Source organism: Charadrius vociferus, unplaced genomic scaffold (assembly GCF_000708025.1).
Source record: "Charadrius vociferus isolate BGI_N301 unplaced genomic scaffold, ASM70802v2 scaffold97, whole genome shotgun sequence".
Taxonomy (NCBI): domain Eukaryota; kingdom Metazoa; phylum Chordata; class Aves; order Charadriiformes; family Charadriidae; genus Charadrius; species Charadrius vociferus.
This window is the reverse complement of record NW_009649316.1, coordinates 259,601-277,597: the sequence shown is the minus strand read 5'-3', so window position 1 is coordinate 277,597 and position 17,997 is coordinate 259,601. Positions and strand designations below refer to the sequence as shown.

Here is a 17,997-nt window from a genome sequence, read left to right as displayed (position 1 = left end):
GCTGTTACTTTCTGTGGCTTCCCTTTGCCAGACTGCAAGGGATGTTTTTTCAAGCTAAGCTGAAGAATGCATCAGCCTGCTCCTGGCTACACATGCACATTTTGTTCATGCTTATGGCATCGGCTCTGAAATGGATTCAGAAAAATAAAACTGAATCCTGTTTCCACTTGTAACCTTTGTGATTTGTGTCCTTGAAAGTGTTTTTGGAGCTGAAAAAACACTGTCATTTTAGACAAATAACGGTCTCATTGTTATTCAACTTGTGGTGAGCGCAGTGTACTGAACAGAACAGAAGAGAAGAGAACAGAATAAATAGAATGGTTATGCCATGTTATGCCTAGAGTTATGCATGGCAAGCTATGACCTAGGTCTGAGGGGTCCATCCAGGAGAGCTGCATTATTAATTGTGGTATATATACGATGTATATACTATATACATATATATAATTATGGTATCCTAGTTGATATCTGGGAAGTTGAAATCACCCATAAGGACAAGGGAGTTGTCCAATCCAGAGTTTTCTCCTAATTGCCTGTAGAACAGCTCATCAGTGCTGTCATCCTGGCTGGGCGATCGATATGAGACACCCACTAGGGCATTTGCATTGTTTTGCATCCCCTCACCCAGAGGCTCTCAACCATATCATCACTGGCTGTAAGGGCTGTACAATCAAACCTCTCCCTTACACACACCACAACTCCTTCACCTCGCCTGCCCTGCCTATCCCTCCTGAACAGCCTGTAGCCCTTCATCCCAGCACTCCAGTTGCGTCATTAGTCCTTCCACCAAGTCTGACTAATGCTAATAACGTAGCTCTGGGAATAGACCAACACTTCCAGTTCATCCTGTTTGTTTCTTATACAGCATGTGTTGGTGTACCCGCATTTCAGATGTGCTCCTAAAGCACCCCTAGTGCTCCCTGGAGCAATGTAAATGTTCCCATTAGCATTGCCACCCTCACACAATGCTATGCCCACCCTTGGCTTACCTTCAACTCTCTTGATGGTAACCCCACCCCAAGAGGGCAACTTACCTTTCTCTACAGCTTGTCCTGAAGGCACAGCTAGCTGGAGAATGAGACAACAGTACCAGCAGCGTCCCGCTGGGGTTTATCCAGACCAGCAGTTCTCATAACTGCTAAAAGTCCTTAGAGAAGTAGGCAGTCAGACAATCTTCTGGGTCTGTTTCGTGTAGCAGTGAATTACACTAAAAGAGAACAAATTTTCAGCTTGACTAAGCAACCCCCCAGATTCAATAGCTTCAGTTATAATGGTGTCCGACGTCACATAGGCTTTCTGAGGTTGGATTCTTTGCTGCTGTTCTTTTAGTCTAAGCATTTCTAAGGCTGTCACAAGAAGTTATTAATTCACAAGTGGCAGGAAAAATGTCCCACACAATGTGTATGGTAAAATATTAGCTCTGTTCAGATGCAGCCCTTTTTATTAGAAGATTTGACAAAATCTTTTAAGCTCCATGATTCTGGAGCACTTCCCATATTGTTCTGAGCCACACAGCATAGCAATGGAATACCAAATATTCTTCTCTTGAATATAGTTCAAGTTGTTATTTTACTATAATTACTTTTGAGTATGGCTTCATGTGGATCTTTAGATGGCTTCATGGATTGCTCATTGAATAGAGAAGACGTACAGAGATCACTTTATAACTGCCTCTTTGTACTTGGTGCAGATTGAGGGGAAGGTAAATCCTTTAAAGAGCAATAGTTTTTATTTTTTAGGAAGACCATTATACATCAGAGATGATTAAAACTTGTATAGTATCCTGTCTTGATAGGATGCTTGTGGCATTAGTAAAATGTATATAGAATTAATATGTGTTTTAAAGATTAAGAATTTATGGGACATTTAGAATTTGTGTATCCTTTAGAAATTCAAAATGAAACTGGGTAAATGCTGTATGAAAACATTTCTTTAAATATCAATTACATTTCAAAGTCTTAACATTTAGAAAATGTTCTGTCAAATAACATTACTGAAAAGGTATAAGCTGAAATGACAATTGTAAGCAAAGACTGACAATTCACATTCAAATTTGGAGGTAATCTTTGAGCGTATTTTCACAGCAAATTGAATTCTGAGATCTGTATTAATTAAGAAGAACACAAAGTTAGGGCATATGGGCCATAAATATATATATATGTACCTATAATGCACTTAGTCTGAGCTGTTTTTAAATAAATAGCTAAGTCATTCCTATACTATCTAGAAATTTAGAAAATTAACCTCTTGATGAACGTGCTTAGCAATTTTGAAATTTAAAATTATATCTTTAAATAATGAAGAAATCTGAATACATTTTAAAAAGCATGCAAGTGAGTTGCAATTGGAGAAAAATGAGTAAATTTTGGTACCTTCTTAATTCTGTGTATCCATCAGATTTTATCAGCCAGGATTTTATACTTTCATCTTGATTATTGTTAAAAATAATTAATAATGTTATATGGGATGGGATCCCACAAATCCTCGGTAGAAACTTTCCTGTATGACAATATTTCTATCTTTTCAATTCCAGATTGTCAAGGTAATTGGAGTTTAATTCCTTCAATGCAGACATATTTTTTATTGTTTTTTTTTCCCCTCATAGGCCATGTGTATTTAGTTGTACTTTTGGCTTAACTGAAGAACTTGAGAAACTGGGTTTCTAAAACCGCAACTATAAAAACATCCTTAGATGTAAAATAATTTCCTTACATAAAAAAATAAGCAATTGGTTAGGAATAGCTGGCATTTATGTACCAAGCCTGTATGCAGGCTTGGTGATGCTGCTTGTTTAGTGATTCACTTTGGTGATTTGCTTTGTTTAGTAGCGACTGAATTGCTCTGCTTAAGCTTACTAACATCAGTAGAAAATATCTTTTGATTTTGTTAAGTGGTGATGAAACATTACAGAGACTCAAACTTTCAATAAACATGTATTGGTCAGAGAAGGTAGTTGCTCATTTTCTTTAAGGTGGGAGAATATTTTTGTAGTTGTTTGTGGTAGAGGATGTTGACGGTAGCGTGATCTGAGAAAAGCCTGTTAAGCTGCAGCACACATTAAAAAGGAAACAGGTAGTAGGGATTTAAAGTCATAAATTCAGCTGAATTCTCATGTGTTACCGGTGTGTCGTGACTTACATTCATTCAGCTTATTGATGTCTTACAGTAAATGGTTGTTAAAGTGAGGCAACAGTTTTAATAAACATCTTCAGTACCGCCTTTTTATTGACTGCTGTGCTAGGAGAGTCAAAAGGAGCCTACTAAACTCTGTCTTTCAGATATTTATCATTGGAGCCTTTTTCCTGCTGTCCTAATTTTTCTCTCCCCTCCATTGTCAGTTCATTTCTCCAAAAGTCCCTCCTGTGACTGGTCTCTCATTGCTTTAAATGTGCGTGGTTTCCTAATTCCAGTCCTTCCTTTTCTAATTTTTCATAAGTACAGTGTGAAAAACAAAGGGAACCGTCAGGATTGTTCTCTGAATTTTGAATGACAACAGAAATGCACAGTGCCTTTATGCACTTAGATAATCAATGTGTGGCCACTTGGGAGTAAGAATGAATTGTTTGGCAGTTCTCACCTGTGGAAAAATGTTAGTCATTTCAGTTGAGCTATTCACGTAGTCAGCTGTTTTGCTGGAAGCTGGAAATATCCAGCACCCCTCACTATCTGTATCATTCTTTCTAAAATATGGATATGTGATCATAGAGGCACCTAAAGTTGAGATAATTTTTGGAAATATGAGGTTCAGAACATATAAGAAATTTTAGGCTTGGTCTTGCAGGCATGTCTTTCACTCCAGTCAAAACTCAACAAACTACTTACGTAAATTTAGAACTAAGATTACTTGTAGCAGCTTCAGAGGGGTATGTTTGTTGTCATTAGTTGTAATGTAATTCATCACAAATATTAGTTGTATTGGTATATGAGAAAACCAGCAGAATAATTGCCCAGGCAGTATGTGTCTGTAAACCTAAGCTAGGTGGTAGGAAAAAACACCCAATATTTACATTGGAAGAAGACAGTACCATGTCTTACACTCTGCTAAAGGTTCCCACTAATTTGGTGTAAACTTTGGACATAGCAGAGGGGAAAGAAGAAGCCCGTTGGAAGTTTTTCCCATGCAAACTTGTAATGAGATCTGGTGGCTTCACAACACAGGCTTTCAGTTAGCTGGTTATTAAATGCTTACACCATTTTTATGCAATAAGTCTCTGTATTTTCTCCCATCAAAGGGACTTTCAGATGAAATCAAGCAGACTGCTTTTTCTACAAGCAAAAATATACTAGAGGGCTGGTTTATTCACAACAGATTAATAGAATACAGTGCTGCAGGTGATGAGATGTGAGACTTCGCATTGAACACATCTCTCACTTATTTGGCAATTCTACTGAAAACCTTTAATTTTGCATTATTCTACCTAAATTCTGACCCTAAGTTTGACAGCTATGTCTTAGGACAGCTGCAGACACAGTGAATGAAATATCTCTTTATAGCACTGTATTTTCCACAGATAAAGCAGGGGGATTTGAACGATTGATCTTCTGTCATAATGCAGACATTAAATACTCGTGGTGAATAAACCTAACTCTTCCTTTTATTACATCCTGCTGTAGAGAGAAACTTTATCAAGCTAGGCAAGCACATACCCCCAAGCTATTTCACCCAGGAGAGATCTTAACTATCTTTTCCATGTACTTTAAGTTTTATTTATGTTCATGGATGAATAAAGTGAGGAGTATTCTCATATTTGGCTGTAGAAATTTCTGTGTTTCCAGTAGAATCCCTAGTTTGAGCTGAAGGGAAAACATTTTGACCAACACAAATCTGCTTGAACCTTGGAAAAGCATCTCTCTCAAACAATACTAGAACAAGCTAAAAGAAACATTTTTTCCTTGCCTAATATTTTCTGATAACTTTGAAAAGTTTCCTGCCCACCTATGTGAGAAAAGCCAATTAGGTGTTTCATACCCATTTTTTTAAGTTCTTGTTGTTTTACCTTCATTACTTCTTAAAAGTTGAAAACATTTAGCGTGACTGTGTTTAGTTTTTAAAAGAACAGAAACAGAATATTTCAACGATTAATCTTATTCTATAAAATAAGAAACCTATTATCTAGTTGTCACATGTTTAAAAAACTGATTTTAATGCTATTTATCTTTTTATTTTCTTCATTTTTCTGTTGACAGATTTAAGTCAAAGAATGAGCAGGTTCTGATGAAAAACATGCTGCTGCAAAATTTTCATCCATCAGTACTAAACCCAAGAGTAACGGAATATTTATAAATTTGTGCCATAGTTTCTTTCAAAGAATTTTTCCTTGTTCTTATTGAGGTGTAATTTCCCTTGACTTTAAGGGAACAATAGCAAAGCTGTAGTTCACAGCGTGAAGAGAGTACAGTACTGAAAATCACAGACAAAAGAACTTGCAACCTTTAAGGAAAATGGCAATAATTAACTTTTTTAGCTTTAGACATGTTTTCTGATAGGTTGCATAGCTCAGGAGTAGAGCTTATATAATTCAGCTGTTTAATAATGTTGTCATAGAATATATTTTTCTTTTACTTTTTTGTATCTTTAGTGTTTCAAAGTGTATCAGTCTGTTACTGTCAGCTTTCAGGCATTACTTTTTTCTCAACTCGATTTTCTGAACTCAAACATTACTTGACTATACAGTCAGTATTGTCTGGTTGTAAACGGCATTGAATCTCAGGAAATAAGCACTGGAATTTCTCTTCAGATACTAAGATACTATCTGAAGAAACTGCTGATGAACCTGCTTTATCTGAAGACTATTACTGTTTTTACTGAACTTTTGCTATAGATAATATAAACAAAGAAGAATGATATCAGTTTAATAAAATATTACAAGAGAGTATCAAACCAAAGCATAGGATCAGAGCAAAGCTAAAAATGGTTCCAACATAAGTCACTTTATCAAGTAGATACATTACCCACACATACATATAGATTGATCTTATCAACTGCTTTGTTAACCAAGCACACTTACACCAGCACTGTGTTGCTGAAGACACTTTATAGACTACATTCTTATTCCTTGCAAATTACATGGACACTTCCAGATTGAAGCGTTTTTTTTTTTAACAAGGGCTAAAAGAGGAAAAAAAAAAAAAGAAACAATAAGGAAAAAAAGAAAAAGAAAGGGGAAATAAGCTGGAGAAGGAACAAGATGAACAGAGGAGAGAAAGCTGGAGGTCTGTCATTGTAAGGGCTGTCCAAACTCAGCTGAAAGTGGCAGAAGTGACAGGGCAACAGGATCCTTTCTCTGGATCACTGTGGCCTTATACACTGCACCCATTCTGGGTCAGGGGTATGCAGCCAGTGGCGATAAAGCCGGTTCTGGGCATAACGTAGAAGTTAGAACCAGGGGAGACCAACACGTCATTTTACAATAAAGGTTGCTTTTTATTTCTTCCTTTTCCCTCTGGCGTCTGTATTAAATCCTGGCTTCTAAAAGGAATAATGATGAGAGTCCTTCATGGTCTTGTCCATCAGGCAGGCCCGGTTTCTGATATCTCTCTTCAGATCCATTGATTTTCAGTCTCCAACTCCTTTTCTTTGTCAGACATGATATTAATTCAACTTACTAGTTTTCTGCTTAGATTTATTTCAGCCTTTTGTCTTTCAAGATTTTTCATACTTTTGTGAACAGACTAATAGAACAAAATGACCTGGACTTCTGTTGTCTTCAAAGGTTTAGTGTAGGCCTTTCCCAACTTTCTATTTTTTTAAAAGTAAACCAGCTTTGCTCAGATGTCACTTCATATATTATATATCTCTAACAAACACCTTACTCTACGTTAAATTGAATTTTAAAAGAAAAAAAATTATTAAAGTTTCTGAATCTTATATCTCAAAATCCAGATTTATATATTTCGTTTGATCAAAACTTATAAACACTAATTAGACTTTTTACATATAAACAAAGCAATAAAACTGACATTCATTGCCATTACGCATTTTTAAATGTTAATAAACATTGAAAATCTTAATTATTTTTGGCTGATGATGGGTTAGAGATAGGGTGGAGAGAGAATTTTGCCTTTTTTGCCTCCTTTGAGGAAAAAACTACTTTGTGATTTTAAGCTTCACAGTAAAAAAAGCTGTGCCAATTTACTCCAAGGAGAGTACACTCACTAATTTGGAAAAAAAAATGTTTGTGCCGTTTTGAATATTTACAACAGTGTATTGTCTCCTTTAAAAAGTAGTGACTAATTTTTATAACTACTTGTGTATTCAGGGTACATTTAGCAACACACAAAACCATCCAAAGTTCTGCAGGCATTTTTTAAGAAATTTTGCCCAGGTGTTTCAGAGCAGAATATGGTGAGTGTGACATTTTAGTCTACCACTTGAAGACTACGACTTCATTCCTGTGAAACAAAAAAAGAAAAAGAAAAACATGTTATGACCCCAGAATGAACACAGTATCAGAAATAAAGCAAAGGAATCAGTACTTTATTCAAAGTAATTGCAGTAAGACCCTTGAATCAAGCTGGTATTTTGTTAATGAGAGGTAATCTAGACTAACACATTAGGAGAAATCTTTTTTTTATCTGCTGGAAAGCTTAAAATATGTAACAATATTGCCATAATTAAAATATATTAACAATTACTGCATGTCATATGCAATCCATACAAACCTGGTGAACAGTAAATTGAAAATAAACAGAAGAAAAATGTGTTGTTAGTGTGTTGTTTGGTCTTAAAAGTAAATTCAAGGTTCACAATAGTTTCAGAACATGCTCGTGTCTCAGATGACATGAGATCAAGTGCTTCCCAGAAGTGCTTTAGTACTGGTGGTAGGGGAATGCATGGATGGACTCTTGTACTGGGAGAGGGCTGGGTTGGCCAGCTGATGTCCAGTCCTCAGTTCTGTAAAGTTTCTGGGGTGGGAAATAGTTAAGGTTTGATGCATTCTTTGCTAGTGTGTGAGAGAAAGGCAGGTAGACCTGTAGATTCTTGCCTACCTTTAATTAACTGCTTCATATTTTTCACAGGGATAGGGTCCTGTAAGCATTTCTGAGTCTCATTTATTTCATTTAAATTTGCATAGCATGCTTATTCAAATTCTGATCAGAAACTCCATAATGTGAAAGAAGGGTATTTTTTGGTCAATGATATCTATGTCTTCTCTCCCAGAATGAAGACTAGGATATTAGGATCTATTCTTCTTGTCTTGTTATATGATGAAAACAATAAATGCTGCTATCAAAGTTTGTATGCCTAATCCTAAATTTATCAGTCTCTGTTTGAAGACTTAAAAGAAAAAAAAAAAAAAAGATTTTATTGTTTCAAAGTTCTCTGTGCCTATAAATCTCACTGTAAGTATTGCACACTGCTTGTTTTAAACACTTAAAATAATTAGTGTGTGCTATTTCACACAATTGCATAAAGACTTGTCAGCATTTAGGAATCAATTATTTAGAACTTTGCATTGAAAAATTATTCCTGAGTGTTTTCAAGTTAACAACCTACATAAAAGGAGTAGGGTTACTCTGACTGCCTTCATAATTAACTAGAAATGTTTTCTCCAGAATGTGGCAATAATTGTACAACATTTGCTTTTCAGCGTCAGATGGGCCCCAGCTTAAAGAATTACCTGGGTTATATCCTATATACCTACCCATAATGGGATACCTATATTAGAAAATCCCTTTTCCATCTGAGACTTTACTGCAATGACCTACATTTGTGACCTATGAGGATAGTTATTTGCTTTGCGAAAGGAACCTTCAGAGTAGGAACTATACTAGTACTGGTGCAACCTAATGTCAATGGGATTGTTCTAAACCCAGCTGCACATTAGCTGCATGAAATTTTGAAATGTATAAAGCTGCATTACAGGGGCACTGCAATTTTCCCCGCATCTCACTGAAGTTGCTACATTCTGTGTTTTCTGTAATTCCTTCTTTAAATCTTTGTATGAAACATTCCCGTTTTTATTCTTCTCTGCTCTTCTCTGTTTTTGCAACAAACTTTCATTTACCATGTTACTTAAGTAGAAACCAGCATGGCTTTTCATATTGCTGTGTAAGCTGTTGTCATATGCTTTGACCGTGAAGCCAAAAGTGGTAGTCATATAGCTATTAGAATAGGATCCATTAATTATATTGTTGTCTGATTGTCTTTGTGTCAGCAGAAAAAAAGTGACTATGCACTAACAATACCTACCAGGTGACTGTTTTTCAGAGTGATCAGTTCTTTCTTAAGAGGACCAAATGACCAGCTTGGCTCCTGCAAGGTTACCATTCCAACATGAGTAAAGCACACGATACTGAAAATATTTCACACTTTATAGGTGTAAATAAAACTTAAATATTGGAAGCCTTGCCACTAAACAAAATGCCGGTGGCCTTATACGAACTAACACTAAGGGATAAAAGTTTAATTCTTAGACTCGCAAACATTTTCTTTACAAAAACATAAATAATATGAACCAAATTAGATTTAACTACTGTGCAAATTAAGAATGTCCTGTTAAAAGAGAACCACAGTGCTCCTAAAAAGAAATATTTAAAACTTTATGTTTCGAAGAGTTTTGAGGTTCTGTTTTTGTCCCTGACTGTCTCATGCAGTTCATTAGGTACTCATATCAGTTGGTTTTCATTTCAGATGATCTGCAATTTCATGACACAGTAGGTTAAATTTGGAGCAACTTGTATTCTCTTCTCTGTTTTCTTGCATCTGTGTATCTAATCATATTCCTCATGTTCTTTTATATTTCTATTCAGGAGCTATGAATTAGATGTTAATGAAGAGACTTTTTCAGAATTTCTTAGTAAGACAGAATTCCCATTAATTTCCCTTACATAAAGGCAGAGACTAGAATTCATAATGAAGCATTTTCTTTCACAGGAGGCATTCTTGGCAGAAATTCAGTTGTGTATTGGGTAAGCTAAAGAGTCTTTGGTCCCTTTACATCTATCCACTGCAGCTTGCCTGTAATGATAATTAAACATTTATTGCTTGACCACACCCTTCAGCACTTTGTCTGGATAACAGAATGTTTCACAAAAGTATAACTGTTCCATGTGTTTTATTGCACTCCCTCGGTATGTTTCCTACTTTTCTAGTGCAATCTTTCAGTGTGTTCTGATTTTTTAAAAGATACTTAAATTACTGATGATGCAGATAGGTAGCTGGAAGAACCATGAAAATATGTAATAATGTTAAGAAGAGCAACATTTAGACACTTAACCACTAGATTCCCTGAAAAATCTTAAGTGGTGTCTAGCATTACTAACAAAATACGGTATTAAATAAGATCCACAATTCCCATCTAGCACTTTTTTATTGTCCTTGTGCTGTACAAAGTTAGTAAGTCATCTCTGTCATGGAATAATTATGCACAAAAGCATTCAATTTCCTCTAGAGGAGTCTTCTAAGACTTTGTATTTATTTTATAGAAATGATTCTGTTCTTCAGAATTTCTTTTTATTGCATATGCCTTTAAGGAAATACCCTTTTTGTTTCATGTTTATCCTAGAAGACTTATGTTCGAATTTTGTAAAGCTATTAGTAATTTCCCAATTAGTCAGCAAGATGCAGATTCCAGCAGACTCAAATGTAATGCTATGTTCATCTGAAACAGATAAATCAGCAGCACAGTCTGTAAATATTATTTATCTAAAACATATATGACATTAATTATGAAAAAATTATCATTTAAGGATCATCTCTTATACCTTTGTTGTGAACAGATGCACGAGCTTGGTAAACAGGATTTATGAGCTTCTGATGACTTACGTTATTTATCTATATATGGCAAAATAACTAGCATTCTCATTTGAAATGCAAGTGTATGTTTGATAACATTTGGTAAAAAGAGCATAGATAGCCGTAGATTTATATTAGACACAAAAAGAATATTTGTCACAGAATACTGTTCCATTAGAGTACATAACTCTATTAGATTTGCATCAGGCCCATAGCTACTTCTTAAAAATTCTGGTGGAGTCAAAGTGTCTTGAAAGAGCCAGAGATCCCAGGTTCCATGTGCTTCTGGTCTTTAGCAAGGAGACTGTAAAGAGCAAAGCAAAGGACAACCAAGTTTCTGGTCTCATTATTATCACAGAACCCAGGCAAGTGGCAGCTGTTTTCAAAACACCGTGAAGTTGACTAGGTGCACACACAAAAAAGTAAATGAACAGTTCTAAACCCTTGAAATTTTTCACAGAGTAAAAATGAAAATTCAAGTATTTTATTATATTTCTATGTATTGTACAGTGAAACGGAAGTCTTCTAAAATTTTCCTTTTTATTGCCATAAATGAAACGTCAAAGGACAAAGAAATTCTGACAATATCTAGATATTTGTTTTCTTGGAATCTGTACTGATTCAATTCTGTTACATTACCATTGAATTGCCGTTTTTTATGGTTCACCAGAAGAACAGATAAATATTAAAACAAGTCCAAAAAAAATAACATATGTTGCAGTTCAACAGTCATTGAGATACTTAGAGGACAAGGTTATTTTTACAAGTGTGCACTATGTAATCAGCAATCAAAAAACCTCCTGTTTGTACAAAGGCTTGCTTCTTTTCTAGCAGCTCAGTACCAGTCATATGAGGCTCTTATTTGAGATTTATTACTGTGTGTCCATTGGTAATAGCAATGTCCACATTCGTAAGACATTTTCTTACTGAAACACCATTGCAGTAATTTGGAAGCTGTCCAGAAGTAATATGGATTTTACAAAGAAAATTAAAAATATACATATAATGCAGTAAAGCATATAAGGAGAACAGAGATACTCAGAAGAAAAATTGTGCTATTAGCTTATGCCAGAAGACACTGGTCAGTTGATTCTGTGGCTGAGCTGAAACAGAGAGGCAGAGGGAAAACAGCTGAACAGGATGGGCTTCAACCCTCTGATAATAAGGAGAGGAACTTAGGCATATGGTGAAATTATCTTCTGAGAAAAGGCCACGAGAAGTGCATTTAAAAAGCAGAATATTTTCAGAATGCATGTGCTTCTTCACATCTGTATAGCATACACATCTGTATAGCATATACATATAGCAAACACAGACAGACAAACCTTGCACTGGTACCCAAGTGTTCCCCAGTGCTGAAGGCTTGCCACCCATCAGGTACAGTACATCTGTAGTTTCTCAATAATCAGTAAGAACTTCATTATGGCTCCTGCATTTCAGCACTCCGGTGTTTGGTGTATTTAGTGTACTGTATTTTGCTTTCATTTATATTTTGATGAACATTTATAGTGTGCACTGTCAAATGGTGTGTGGTCATAAAAGCCTGAGAAAGAGACAAGCAGGAAAAACTGTTCTGATGTTCAATTTGTAAACATAGTCGAATGCTTCTGATACAAAATATTAGTGTTATATACTGACTTTGTGAAAAGAAAGTCACATATATAATAAATCCACGAGCTATAAAAAAGATTCATATTCTCAGGCCCCAGGTATTATCAACTGGAGTCTAAAAGACTATCAGCATGTTCTCTAGTGGCTCAAGAGCAAGAAAATAATAAGATTTTGAACAATAAGGCTAAAGACATAATTTATTAACTATAGATTCAACCAGCAAGTGTTGTACTGGGATCAATACATTCAAAGAAGAATTCATAAATTATACAGTTTAATCTTGTCTAGTAGCTTAGCAGTGGTGGTAGTTATTTTCCTGAGCATAAGGATTTTGTTTGTGTTTGAGTGTGACCTAAACTACACAATGAGGAACTTAACATTAGAAACAGAGTAATGGAAGAAATGATGTAAGATTATTTTCTTTTCAGCATGTTGCAGGAAACATTTCTTTTCATATTTAAATTCTAATCTTGACAACTATTTGTAGTAAGAATTCTCTACTGATCATTAGAAAACCAGGGAGAAGTCCTATAATACCCAGTGTCTTGCTGCAGCCTGATAAAAAAGGCATTTAAGACATGATGAAGACCTCCTCTTCTCTTCCATCTGCTTTCTTGCATATCAACCTAGGTCCAGATGCATATACATATCCCTAATGAGCACAGTAGAATGAAGCACACATTGCTTCAATTCCTTATAGTTATCAGAAATACCATTTCCTACTGTTACAAGGTGAATAGATACATTTTTTAAAAATGTACTTTCAGAACAGATGCTACCCCATTTGTGCATCTTTGCCAGCATATATTGGGTGTTCCTCTGTTCTAGTTCATCCTGTTAAAGTTGCAAATCATAGAATCATAGAATCATAGAATGGTTTGGGTTGGAAAGGACCTTGAAGATCATCGAGTTCCAACCCCCCTGCCATAGGCAGGGACACCTCCCACTAGACCAGATTGCCCAAGGCCACATCCAGCCTGGCCTTGAACACCTCCAGGGATGAGGCCTCTACAACTTCTCTGGGCAACCTGTTCCAGTGCCTTACAACCCTCACAGTGAAAAAAATCTTCCTAATGTTTAATCTAAACCTGCCCTCTTCCAGTTTAAAGCCATTCTGTCTCGTCTTATCACTACATGCCCTAGTAAAAAGTCCTTCCCCAGCTCTCCTGTAGGCCCCCTTTAGGTACTGGAAGACGCAATAAGATCTCCCCGGAGCCTTCTCTTCTCCAGGCTGAACAGCCCCAACTCCCTCAGCCTTTCCTCATAGGAGAGGTGCTCCAGCCCTTGGATCATCCTCGTGGCCCTCTTCTGGACGCGCTCCAACAGGTCCATGTCCTTCTTATATTGGGAACTCCAGAGCTGGATGCAGATGGTGGGGTCTCATGAGAGTGGAATAGAGGGGCAAAATCACCTCCTTTGACCTGCTGGCCACACTTCTTTTGATGCTGCCCAGGATACGGTTGGTCTCCTGGGCTGCGATCGCACATTGCTGGCTCATGTTGAGCTTCTCGTCAATCAGCACACTCAGATCCTTCTCCTCAGGGCTGCTCTCCAGCCATTCCCTGATGAGCCTGTATTTGTGCTTGGGATTGCCCTGACCCAGATGTAGGACCTTGCACTTGGCCTTGTTGAACTGCATGAGGTTGGCTTGGGCCCACCCCTCAAGCCTGTCCAGGTCCCTCTGGATGGCATCCCTCCTTTCCAGCGTGTCTACCTCACCAAACAGCTTGGTATCATCGGCAAACTTGCTGAGGGTGCACTCGACCCCACTGTCCATGTCCGCGACAAAGATGTTGAACAGTACAGGTCACAGTACTGACCCCTGAGGAACGCTGCTCGTCACTGGTCTCCACTTGGACATCAAGACATTGACAGCAATTCTTTGAGTGGGACCACCCAGCCAGTTCTTTATCCACTGAGTGGTCCAAATTACCTCCCTAGGGTGTAAGTTTGACAGACAAGTATATCGAGTCACTAGATGAGATTATCTGGTATGAACCACTTTAAATTTGCACTATATGTCATAATGGAGTATGAGCCTATCATAATAGGTCAGAGCTTTAGATAAACCGTCAGGAATAGCTCTGGAAAGTAACAAAGAAAAGCAGATAGTATTAGAACTGGTGAAGGCTGTTCACAAGATGGTATGCTCCCACCTTGGGAAGAAGAATTCTGCTCTGTTGTAGGGCCAAACTTTTAGACTAATCTTAAAGTAAGTATTTATTTTCTTGTGTTTATGAGGACAATTAACTTCTAATCAAGTCTAATTCTAAGAGAGGTCATTTCTATCTATTTTTTCTTTTGAATTTTGTCTTCAATCCTCCAAAAAGATAACTATCAGATTGCTATTAACTGATAGTTTAGATGGTTTTCCCAGAAGAAGTAGGTGCACTATAAAACTGAAGGTTGTTTGGAGACTATGGTGGGTACACCCACCCTGCCCTTTGCTGACTTCCCTCTCCTGGGGGTTGGGGAGAAAAATGTAAGGATGGCAAAAAGACTTGTGGACAGAGAAAAGTCAGTTTAATAAGAAAAACAAAAGCTGCTCATGCAAGCAAAGCAAAAAGAGGCATTCACTGCTTCCCATCAGCAGGCAGATGTCCAGACACTTCCTGAGAATCAGGACCTCAGCATGCTTCATGGTTACTTGGGAGCACAAATGCCACAACCACAAATGTCTCCCCTTCCTCCTCCTTTCCCTGAGCTCTCATTGCTGAGCATGACACCATTTGATATGCATTATCCCTTTGGTCAGTTTGGATCAGTTGTCTTGGCTATATCCCCTCCCACCCCCCTACCTTTTGGCCACCCCCAGCCCACTGACACTATGGGGTGGGGAGTGGAGAGAGAGCCTTAGCGCCATGCAAACCCTGTTGAATAGCACCCAAAACTGGTGTGTTAACAGTGTTTTAGTCACAGTTGTGGAGCACAGCACCATATGGGCTGCTAGGAAGAAGGTTAAATTTGTAACTTCATCTCAGCCAGACCCTGTACAGGGAAGAAAAAGAAATCTTTTGACTTTAGCCATCCTATTGGTTATAACTTACCTCTCTACCTCTCTTTCGAGCTGCTTCTGAAAAAGGCCAGCTTCTGCCTTGCTGTCTGGAGCATGAAATCTGCCGTACATCTTATGATAGCTTTGGCAGATTTCAAAATTGTAGGAGTTTCTTTTTGTCTGATTTTCTAAGGAGTCCATTTCTGATATCTGATATTCTGATAATCAAAGGAAGGGTCTGTTCATGCTACTATGATGGATAAATGGGAGCTATGTAAATTAGAATGAATTTATCTTGCATTTATTACTTTCCAATCTAATAGCATAGCCTATTCTAATAACTAATGTCTTGTTTGTCAGTCTTTTATTTTGAATGGCATTACAGTTTAGAATTATTTTCAGACAGTGTTGTCAGTATATACTTACAAAGCACTGCAGAGTACATGCTGGTTTGTGAATCTGGCAGCAGAATACTCTATGAGCGGAATGGAAGTATTCCATTAAGATGGATTTATTTTTTTTTTAAGGAGGAATGGTCAAATTTAATAGGGATAGATAGTTCAATAACGTTCTAGAATAAAATGTTTCAGCAAAGTCTTATTTCTGTTGTATGTTACAAGTGTTCTGAAAAACCATTATAGGGCCTCCAGTCTCAGTATATTAATTTCTGAAAAATGCTCAGAGATAATCATATGTACTTTTGTGGTAGAAATGTTTAAATGCATAAATGGATCCATGTTGTTAACCTTTGTAAGGACATAGCATCTTTCTTTTAAATTGGAGGAGTTAGCGACTCAAATCATCCTCTTGCTGTGTATTACATCATGGGGATGGCAACAAATATAGATACGTTCAACAATTTGAGGCAGCCAACTTTGTCTTTGATTTAGTGGGCATTGTGGAGTGACCAAGTGGCCATATTTCTATCCCTAAGGTATGTTTCTAAAGTACGTAACAAATTTCCATAGAATGAGTTTGCATGACTCCATGTATCTAAGAGAAACAAGAAAAGGGGGGTGTGAGAATAAGTGGGGAAGGAGAAATATGCCCTAGGGTCCTGCAGAATAGGTGAAGGCTGGACAAAATGCTGGAACACAAGATAATTTTTTGTCATCCTTTGGAGCTTTGTTGTCTCCCTGCTTCCCACCATACAGCATTGGGTTATGCCAACATTCTGTACACTACCCTTGTACAGCTCCTGGCCTCTAAAGTGAGACTTGGAATTGGAGCGATGCCTCAGACTTTTTTTGTCAGACACCTGAGATGTTGATGAAAATTAGCCACCAGAGAATGTGAGATGACTTGAAAAAGGCATCTGTGCAATGCTAAAATTGCAATTGTGATTGAAATGTCCCAGGAAAAGTCCACCTGCTCTGAGAATATTTGTAGGTTTTGACAAACCTACAGTCACCTCTGAATGGAAGTAAATTTTCTAAAATCTGGGAGTTTTAGCATGATTCACAACATGAATAAATTTTCTGCAGTACAAATGCTTTCTTCCTGGGACATGAAGGTAACTTCCATGTAACAGCTCTGGGGAAGTTATGTCAGGCCGATGTTTATAGGATAGCTGTAAATATTTAACTGGGTTAGGTAAAATCACAGGAAGAGATGTACAAAATAATGTCTGTAATTTTTCTGTTTCTAATCAGAATTTTACAATTCTTATTTTTTTTACATATTATTTAGATTACATAAGAAATATTTACAATTCTTGGAATGATTTATATCAGAGTAGTTATGGCTATATCTACAAAACATATAGACGTCTAAAGATTCATATTTTCTCAAGCTTATAGATGGGAATATGTCTTCATAATTTTAAAGATCCTTCTAGCTGTCATTCTGGATCTTCAGGATTTGAAGTACTATTAAAAATCTGGACTTCAGATGATGAATAAAAAGATCTGTCTCTCCCCAGACCATTGCTAATGAGAACAACCTAGGTCAGAATAAATTTTATTCCAAGCTTCAGAAATATTTCAGATATTTTGAGGAGTCATTTTTGTTTCTTATTTGTATCGGTGTTATGTTTTAAATATTTTTCCTAATAAACTACATGCCACCTGTGAAGACAGAAAATACATTCAGTGAAGCACATAATTTTCCATTATACAAGAAGCACTTTTGTTTCTATGATAAGAACATGAGATACAAGATGAGTTAGACCTCATTTTACAAGCCTCAATATTATCAGAGTAAAAATTCAAAATGTAGACTTCCATATATAATTACAAAATAAAATATTTTAATTACATTTTCTCTTTTTTTTTTGGCAGCAAGTAACTAGTGTATTTGTTGTAATATTTTAGATTTTACAGATGAATGGAGATTACTTCTGGTTTTATATAAATTTTAATTATTTTGCCTTAAAGTTTTTAAGATTTTTGTCAGAAATTGTACTGCAAAACAAAGTCTGTCATAAAAAAGTCCTCAGCTTTATAAAATAACAGCTCTCTTAGTGGGCATGAATGAGCAAAAATAACTTTTAGAAAAAACAAAACAGAATTTCCTACCATATTTAATCAGCATGAGCTACCCAAAATCCAACAAGACTGTGGTGCCAGTTGCTTGCCGCCTTATTTTATTCCATCAAACTATTACACATTTGATCTAATTCATTAGTTGACACTAAAAATTATTAAAAGAATAT

At 36.6% G+C, this 17,997-nt stretch overlaps 1 protein-coding gene across 1 annotated transcript in view; it reads left to right on the top strand.

Annotated features, from left to right (window-relative positions):
- The window catches only part of LOC104290340 (contactin-associated protein-like 2), a 792,176-nt gene that overhangs the window by 522,544 nt on the left and 251,635 nt on the right, over positions 1-17,997 (top strand). The gene's annotated exons all lie outside the window — the stretch shown is intronic.